This window comes from Phascolarctos cinereus, unplaced genomic scaffold (genome assembly GCF_003287225.1).
Source record: "Phascolarctos cinereus isolate Bilbo 61053 unplaced genomic scaffold, phaCin_HiC Scaffold_4;HRSCAF=312, whole genome shotgun sequence".
NCBI classification, from domain to species: domain Eukaryota; kingdom Metazoa; phylum Chordata; class Mammalia; order Diprotodontia; family Phascolarctidae; genus Phascolarctos; species Phascolarctos cinereus.
The window spans coordinates 2,703,396-2,713,511 of NW_027555847.1; positions in this window are offsets into that span (position 1 = coordinate 2,703,396).

Consider the following 10,116-nt stretch of genomic DNA (forward strand, 5'->3'; position numbering starts at 1 on the left):
TATTGTTGGTAGAGTTGTGAACTGATCCAACCATTCTGGAGAGCAATTTGGAACTGTGCTCAAAGGGCTATAAAAATATGCATACCCTTTGACCCAGCAATAGCACTTCTAAGTCTATATTATAAAGAGATCATAAAGAAGGGGAAAGGATCCACATGTACAAAAATATTTATAGCAGCTTTTTTTGTGGTGGCCAAGAATTGGAAATTGAGGGGATACTCATCAGTTAGGGAACGGCTGAATAAGTTGTGGTATATGAATGTAATGGAATACCATTGTTCCATAAGAAATGATGAGCAGACAGACTTCAGAAAGACTTCCATGAACTGATGCTGAGTGAAGTGAACAGAATCAAGAGAACCTTGTACTCAGGAACAGCAATAGTGTGCGATGACCAGCTGTGATAGCTAGGTCTTCTCAGCAGTACAATGATCCAAGAAAATTCCAAAAGACTTGTGATGGGCAATGCTCTCTCCATCCAGAGAAAGAGCTTTGGAGTCTGAATGCAGATCGAAGCAGACTGTTTTACTTTTTTGTTTTTTTCCTTTCTCGTGGTTTTTCCCTTTTGTTGTGATTCTTTTTTAACAACATGGCGGATGAGGAAATATGTTCAACATGATTGTACATGTATAATCTATATCAGATTGCTTATTGTCTTGGGGAGGAGGGAGGGGTGGGAGGGAGGGAGAAAACTTCGAAACTCAAAATCTTACAAAAATGAACATTTAAAACTGTCTTTACATGTAACTGGAAAACATCAAATACTATGAAATACAAAAAACAAAATAAAATTCTCTCCTCAGGAGCAAAAAAAGAAATGGTGAAGCCTAGAGAAGAGGAGAACTCAAGAAGTGAGAGCTGAGTTTAGTACGTGGAAAGATTGCCTTGAGGAAAAGGGATGGAATCTGCTCTGCTTGAGCAGAGGACAAGGAATAATGGGTGGGCATTGTACAAGGCAAATTGAGACCCAATGACAAGACAACCTTCCTCACCATGAGAGCTGCCCAAAGATGGAAGTGGCTGCTTCAGGAGGCATGGAGCGCCCCCTCCACCAGGCTCAGGGAGGGAGAGAAGGTCATGTATGGACTAGGTTATCCAAGGATCCTCATTCTGTCAGCTTGGACAACAGCTTGGCAGTGGTCCCTCCACCTCGGAGAGTCTGAGGTTCTGCTGGTCTGAGCTGTGCAGGCCAACAGTGAGGAAACAATGTGCTGGCTGAACCAGGGATCCAGGGAGGCAGGGCTCAGGTCTCAGAGAACAACCAGAACAACAACAGCAAACATCAATAACAATAACAGTAAATGCCATTTCTCTACAAAGCACTTTCCATCCATTATCTCATTTGGCCTCCCCAACAAGCTCAGTACTGCAAGGCTTATTGTGCTTCTTTTCTAGGTCAATGACATACTATGGCCTACTTATCTATGATAATAAATACTTATTCAGACAGTTAATAAGTGCCTTAGGTGGTATTCATACCAAGGCGTTTACTGGCCCCAAGTCCACTGCTCTCCCCACCTATGAAGATGCGCTAAATGGGAGAAAGGAAGGAGAGAAGAAGGGGGAAAGGAAGGAACTAAGGAAGAAAGAAAGGAAGGAAGGGAGGGAGGAAGGAAGGAAGGAAGGAAGGAAGGGAAGGAAGGAAGGAAGGAAGGAAGGGAAGGAAGGAGAGAGGAAAGGATGGAGGGAGGAAAGGAGAACTCTGGACTGGCTCCAGAAATCAAATGGGCCAGACAGGGCTAAGAAAAGGGTCTCTCAGACCTGATCAGGATTGGATGGTTTCTAGTCTTTCGTGTCTGAGCCTCCAGATGCACAGGGCCCCTGTGCTTTATGTGTTTGCTTTATGAGCAAACAAAACGGCCTCCTGTTAGCATGGGAGAGTTCTCTTCCCTGGGAAAAGCAGGGAAGGGCACCCCAGCTCTGTGACCCAGTCCTTTCACAGAGCAGTTGTGGGACAAAGCAGAGGAAGAAACAGAGCAGCAAGACATCCACTGGAGAAGAGTCTGAGACATTGGACCCTGTTCCATGAGACTGGAGCCATGGCCCCGTGGGTGCTATTGCTTGGGCCTCTTCATGGCCCTATCTGTCAGATCTGTCATTCACAAACATGCATGCCCTGCCCTGCCCTGTCCAGTCTGCCTCTACAGGGAGCCAGGGCCCTTTCTCCTCTTGCAATGGTTATAAATTAAATGATCTCATAGACAAATTGGTTGTTTCTACATTTGGCATGGGCATGGCTTTGAGTCCTGACATTCTGTCATCACCTTTAATGAGATATCGACCTCCTTGTAACCCAGGTGGAAAATCTCACTATGTCAGTCAGGCTAAAATCCCTGGTCCTCAAAAAGGAAGCTAAGGAAAAGACTGGGGTGGGGTAAGCCTACCATACCTGGAAAAGGCAATCATCTGCCTGGCTGCTTCCCCTCCCCCTCAGCCAGAAGCTTGCAGGGGGCTTCCCACCAGAGAGTTTGCTGTTTCTTCACCAGCCCACCTCCTGTTCTTGTACCAGACCAAGCCCTCTGAGGAATCTGCCTCTAGGCATCTGTTCAGAATCCTGAAGGATGGCCCGGGAGGCTGTCTGTGCCCAGGATGAGGGAGGCACCCTTAACTACAGAGCAGCATATCTTTGCCATCTGGTCTTGTAGAAACGTACCAATGAGGAAAGGAGAATGGTTCTGGAACTAGGGTGGAGCCTCCTAAGACCCTGATGAGAGTAGGGAGGCCCCTGTCCCACCACCCTAGCCCTCTGGGCTTCGTCAACACCTGACTACAGGTGAGTCTGGTCAGTGCAAAGAATGGGCACAGCTGGTAGAGGTGCCCAGCGCTTCTGCTGATGTAGGTCAGCCCTGCCATCTGGTGGCTCCCAGAGGCAGCTCAGGCTTGGATTCTGCAGAGCAAAAGCTGAACTGGGACCAAACCAGGGAAGGAGTGTGGCTCATTCTTAGGAAATTCTGGGCCATCCCCATCGGGCCTGAGCCCATAGAACCCAAGGCCAGCCAGCACCCGGACTCAGGCTGTTCTGGTCCACTGGCTTCCAACCAGCCAGAACCAACCCCTGAGTGACTGAGTGAACCCTAGAGGGTGCAGTCGCTCAAGCAACCAGTGGGTATTCAGCACCTGCTCGGTGCCAGGCACTGCCCTAGCTACAGAAAAAAAGGTGAGACCTTCCCTGCACTCCTGGGCTAATGTTCAACAGGGATAAGCGGCATGTGCACACAGAAACAATCCAAGCTCATTCCCATAGCAGCCGGGGGCGCCATGGCGCACAGAGCACCGGGCTTGAGTCAGGAGAACCTGAGTTCGAATCTGTCCTCAGGCATTTACTACTAGCTATGGAGCCCCAGGCAAGTCACTGCACCACTGTCTGCCTCAGTTTCTTCATTGTAAAACGGAGGTGATGATAGCACCTCCCTCCCAGGGCTGTTGAGAACATCAAATGAGAACCTATTTCTAAAGGGCTTAGCACAAGGCCCCGCACATAGTAGGTGCTTGATAAATGTTCCTTTCCTTTCCTCCTTCATTCCATGCATCATTCATTAAAAGACAAGCAGAGGCCACTGCAACGCCTTAAAACTGGTGATCAGAGCAGAGGTGCTTCCTGCTAGAGCTTGAGGTAGCAGCGCCACCTCCTGGTGAGGCCCCGAAAGCAGTTGGGATGCTCATGGGACGCGAGGAGTCCTCAAGGCATTTGAAGGGTTGGGAGCCTCCTCCATGGTGAGCCCTTTTCCCGCTGTGCTCTTAAAAACGCGAGGTCAGAAAACAAAGGAGCAGAAATCCTAGGAAGGGCCGTCCTCCTACTCAAAATAATAGCTGGCACCTATCTAGTGAGGGAAGGTTTGAAGAGCAATTTACCCATGTTCTCCTTTGCTCCTCCTGGTGGGAGGGAGTCATGAATAATCAGCCTAGAAAGAAGGCCTTCTGTGCCAAAGAGAGGAGCTTGCACTTCATCCTGGAGGCACCAGGCAGTCCCTGGCTCTTCTGGAGAAGATGAGGGCTGTGATCACATCTGAACTTTAACTTCAACAGCTTTGACAGCTAGGGGAGAGTGGATCAGCAGCAGGTTAGACTGGGCTAGGTGCTAGGCTGGGAGCCTACTCAGTAGTCCAGCAAGCTACAACAAACTGGACCCTTCTGCAACCAAAGTGGCCTCTCAGCTTTTCCTTCTCTGGGTATTTAACGCAATGAGGCTTTACAGGAGAGGGGAAGGTGGGACAGTGTCCCACATGTCTCCACATCCTGGCTCATGCATTCAGGATGCAAGGAGAAGGGGAACAAGGGCTCAGTGGGTCTGGAGTCAGCTAACTTTTGGGGGTGGTGACGCATGGAGGTAACTAGATCCCCACCACTCCCTCTTAAACTCTCTGACCCAGCCCATCTCAGTTAAAGAAATTCAGTCCCTGGAGGGCAGAGCTAAGATGGCAGAGAAAAGGAAAGGACTCTCCTGCACTCTCCCAAATTCCCCTCCAAACAAGTTTAAATAATGCCTAAAAACAAATTCTGGGGCAGCAGAACCCACAAAAGAATAGGGGGAGCAACTTTCCAGACCAAGACAATTTAGAAGGTCAGCAAGAAAGGCTTATTGCACCAGGATGATAGTGGAACGAAGCCCGGAACAGGCAACATTTACAGGCCGTAGGGGCGACTGTGGCAGCAGCTTCTGGAACTCTCTGCCCACAGCCTTCAAGGGGGTCAGATGACTGGTCAGAAGGAGATTGCAGGAGTCCTTTTGCTGGCACTGGATGCAGGACTCTGTGGCATTGTCCATACTCAGATCTCAGTTACAGTCCTGGAGTGAGAAGGAGCATTAACGCACCAGAGCTTATGACCATGGAGGAGGAGGGAACCCAGGGCAGAAAAGAGTGCTTGTGGTCACTACAGACCAGAGCACAGGTCAGGAGGGTAGTAAACATACTTCTCCTCAGATCATACCACTTTGGAAAAATGGAAAACTCACAGACCCCCAGAACTAGCTCTGAAAACAGCTGCACAAAAAAAATGAAGCTTGGGATAGTGCTGCCTTCATCCCAGGAAGGAAAGCCTAACTTTAACATAAAGTTAAAAGTCAAGAAATAGGCTGGAAAGATAAGCAAACAACATAGAAAGTTACCATAGTGACAGGGAAGATCAAAAGACAAAGTCAGAAGACAACAAAGTTAAAACCGCTACCTTTAAAGCCCCTCAAAAAATGTGAATTGATCTCAGACCCAAAAAGAATTCCTGGAAGAACCTGAACAGGATTTTAACAAGCAAAAAAGAGAGACAGAGAAAAAATTTTAGAAAAGAAATGAGACTGATGCAAGAAAATCATGAAAAAGGAGTCAACAGCTCTGTAAAGAAAGCACAAAAAAAAATACTGAAGTAAATAACACCTTAAAAAACAAAATAGGTCAAATGGTAAAAGAAGCACAAAATTTCACTGAAGAAAAACTCCTTAAATATTAGAATTGGCCAAATGGAAAAGGAGGCACAAAAGCTCACTGAAGAAAATAATTCCTTAAAAATTAGAATTGAATAAGTGGGAGCTAAATTTTTAAAAATCAAAAGAATGGGGAAAAAAAGAAGAAAATGTGAAATAGCTCATTGGAAAAAAACAAGTGACCTAGAAAATAGATTGAAGAGAGATGATTTAAGAATTATTGGACTACCTGAAAGTCATGATCAAAAAAAAGAGCCTGTGTATCATCTTTCAAGAAATTATCAAAGAAAACTGCCCTGATACTCTAGAACCAGAGGGTAAAATAGAAATCACCAATCACCTCTTGAAAGAGATCCCAAAAGGAAAACTCCTAGGAATATTACAGCCAAATTCCAGAGTTCCCAAGTCAAGGATAAAGAATAGCAAGCAGCCAGAAAGAAACAATTTAAATATCATGGAGCCACAGTCAGAACAACACAAGATTTAGCATATTGTATATTACAGAATCAGAGGGCTTGGAATATGATATTCTGGAGGGCAAAGAAGCCAGGATAACAACTAAGAATTACCTACCCAGCAAGAGTGAGTATAATCCTTCCAGGGGAAACTGGACATTTAATAAAATTGGGGACGTTCAAGCATTCCTGATGAGAAAACCAGAGCTGAATAGAAAATTTGATTTTTAAATACAAGACTCAAGAGAAGCATAAAAAGATAAACAAGAAAGAGAAATCATAAGGGTTTCAATAAGGTTAAATTATTTACATTCCTATATGGGAAGATGATACTTGTAACTCCTAAGAACTTTCGCATTATTAAGGCACTTAGAAGGGGTATATATACACAGAAGGCACAGGTGTGAATTGAATACAATGGGATGATATCTAAAAAATTAAATTAAGGGGTGAGAAAGAGGAATACACTGGAAGAAGGGAAAAGGTAGAGGTAGAATGGGGTAAATCATCTCACATAAAAGAGGCATGAAAGAATGTTTACAGTGGAAGGTAAGATGAGGGCAATGGGAGGGGGGGAAGGTGCTTGAACCTTACTGTAATCAGAATTATTCAAAGAAGGAATAGCATATACACTCAGTGGGGTATAGAAATCTCTTACCCTACAGAAAAGTAGAAGGAGAAGCGGATAAGAGAAGGGGGGGCAATAGAAGGGAAGGCACACTGGAAGAGGTGATAGAAGAAAAACACTTTTAAGTATGTACAGGGTGAAAAGTGAGAGTAGAATAAACGGGATTGAGGGGGATAAGATGGATGGTAATACACAGTAATCATAACTGTGAAAAAATTTTATAGCAAGTTTCTCTGATTAAGGCCTCATTTCTCAAATACATAGAGAATTGAGTCAAATTTATTAGAATATAAGTCATTCCCCAATTGATAAGTGGTCAACAGGCAGTTTTCAGATGAAGAAAACAAAGCTATCTATATGCATTTGAAGAAGTGCTCTAAATCACTTTTGATTAGAGAAATGCAATTAAAATAACTCTCGGGTACCACCTCATACCTGTCAGATTAGCTAATATGACAGAAAAGGAAAATGACTAATGTTGGAGAAGGTGTGGGAAAACTGAGACACTAATGCACTGTTGGTGGAGTTGTGAACTGATTCAACCATTCTGGAGAGCAATTTGGAACTATGCCCAAAGGGCTATAAAACCATGCATACCTTTTGACCTAGCAACGCCACTACTAGGTCTATATCCCAAAGAGATTGCAAAAAAAAAAAAGGTAAAGGACTCACATGTACAAAAATATTTATAGCAGCTCTTTCTGTGGTGGCAAAGAATTGGAAATCGAGGGGATGCCCATCAATTGGGGAATGGCTGAACAAGTTACAATGTATGATTTTGATGGAATGCCATTGTGCTATAATAAATGATGAGCAGGATGCCTTCAGAAAAGCCTGGAAAGACTTATATGAACAGATGCAAAGTGAAATGAGCAGAACCAAGAGAACACTGTACACAATAACACTATTATACAATTATCACCTGTGGATGACTTAATTCTTCTCAACAAGACAGTGATCCAAGACAATTCCAGAGGACTTATGATGAAAAATCTGCCTCCAGAGAAAGAATTGATGGGGTCTGAATGCAGAATGAAGCAAGGCTTTTTTCTACTTTTTTTGTGTGCTTTTGGGTGGGGGGGCTAACAACATGACTAATATTGAAATATGTTTTTTATGACTGCACATGTACAACCTATATTCAATGAGAGGACAGAGGAGGGAGAGAATTTGGAACTCAATTTAAAAAAAACTTAAAATTTTTTACATGTAATTGGGAAAATAAATATTTTTAAAAGAAATTAAGTTTCTGTGGGCTTAGCAGGCTTTAGCCCTAGGTTCTTCCTCTGCCCTGGCCACCACTGCCCCACATGTGTTGTCTACCCTTCTTATGGGCAGCTAGGTGGCACAGCGGATAGAGCACTGGACATGGAGTCAGGAGGACCTGAGTTCAAATCTGGCCTCAGACACATAACACTCACTAGCTGTGTGACTCTGGGCAAGTCACTTGACCCCAACTGCCTCACCAACAACAACAAAAAAAAGAATGTGAGCTGCTCGAGGGCAGGGACTGTCCTCAATATCCCCAGTGCTTAGCACAGTGCCTGGCACACAGCAAGCACTTCATAAAGGCTTTTCCATTCATTCATCTATTCTCCTTGTTACTCACATATGACAATCCACCTTGCATCTCTGCACCTTTGCCCTGGTCATCCCCCTGTGCCTGGAATGCACTCTATCTCTACTCCTGCCTCAGACTCTCTTTCTTCCTTCAAGACACAGCTCGAGCAGCATCTTCCACATGAAGCCTTTTCTGATGCCCCCCTGTTAGTGACCCCCCAACCTTTTACTCAACTCCCATCTATTTATCTGTACTGCTTGTCTTTATTCTATGCTATTTACATTTATATATGCACTTGCTCCCTCCCCCATAAGGATGTCAGCTCCAGGAGGGCAGAGCCTGTTTCATTCTTTGGACTTCTATTGCCAGCACCTAACACAGTGCCAGACACATAGTTACCATTTCATAAGGGCTGATTGATTGACTCAGGGTAATTCATTTTGACTCTAAATCTGTTTTTTCTTCTATGAAATGCACCTGTTACAATTGATGGAGAGTTATTAAGAGGAAAGTGAATATTTGTAGCAGCTCTTTATGTGGCAACTAAGAATTGGAAATTGAGGGGATGCCCATCAGTTGGGGAATGGCTGAACAAGCTGGGGTATATAATTATGATGGAATATTATTGTGTTATAAGAAATGGCAAGCAGGATATTTTCAGAAAACCTTGAAAGACTTACATGAACTGATTAAAAGCAAGGTGAGCAGAACCGGGAAAACATTGTACACAGTAACAGCAACATCATACGGTGAAGAACTGTGAATGACTTAGCTACTGTCAGCAATACAATGATCCAAGACAATCCCAAAGGCTCATGATTAAGCAGACGATCCACCTCCAGAGGAAGAACTGATGGCATGTGAATACAGACTGAAGCAGGCTAGTTTTCACTTTCTTTCTTTCCTTCTTTCTTTTTCTCTTTCTTTTTCATTGTTTAAGTCTTCTTGTACAAAATGAGTAATATGGAGATGTTTTAGATGATTGCACATATATAACCTAGATCAGCTTGCTTACCATCTCAGGAAGGGGAAAGTGGAAGGAAGGAGGCATAGAATTTGGAACTCAAAACTTTAAGAAAATTTTTAATTGTTTTAACATGTAAATGGGGGAAAATAACATCATTTTAAAAAAGAAGGGAAAGGACACAAAGGGAATGGGAGGAGGAGAATGGAACAGGAGGAAACAGAAGGGAGTAAGGAATAAACATTTTTATAACATCTACTGTGTGTCAGGCACTGGGCTAAGTGCCCTACAAATATCCTCTCATTTGAAATAGGAGCTGTTTCGGAGCAGCTGAGTGGCCCAGTGGATAGAGCACCGGCCCTGAAGTCAGGAGGACCTGAGTTCAAATACGGCCTCAGACCAGACACTTGACACTAGCTGTGTGACCCTGGGCAAGTCACTTAACCCCAATTGCCTAAAAGAAAGAAAGAAATAGGAGCTGTTTCCAGTTTGGTGGGATTGCCAGGCTTGCCCTCGCCACCACCATCACTGGCACAGGTTTTGGGAGCCCAAAGCATTGCTTCTCTCCTTTTCCTCCAAAACGATGTAGGGAATGCTCATCACCACAAGTCTGGCCACAGAGTCAGGATTGCTTGTGGCTACAACAGAGAATTCAACTGGGTTTTCTTGGGGTCAAAGGGCAGAACCATGAGCAATAAGGGAAGGTGCAATGTGATAGAATTAGGTTCTGCGTCTGAGAAAACTTCTAATACTTAGGTTTGCACTCGAGGACTAGGAAGCCCCTGGAAGTGGTGGCCTCCTCTTCAGGCAAACACGGGATGAGCCCCTCTCTGGGATGCTGGAGAAGAGATTCCTGTCCAGACATCAGTAGCTAGCTTCCGAAGTCCCATCCAGCTCTGAGGCCATGAGAGTCAGTGACGTTGCTCCTGGTGAAAGGCCAGGCTGTGCTCGGTGCCAGGTGAGGAGAGTCAGGCCAGCAAATGTGGAGATGTTTTTAAAGCCACACTCCAGCTCCCATCTTCATGCCTCAGGACTGGTCATCCCTCAGACCTGCAAAACTCTCCCTCCTTGCTTCTACCCCCCTGCTCCCTT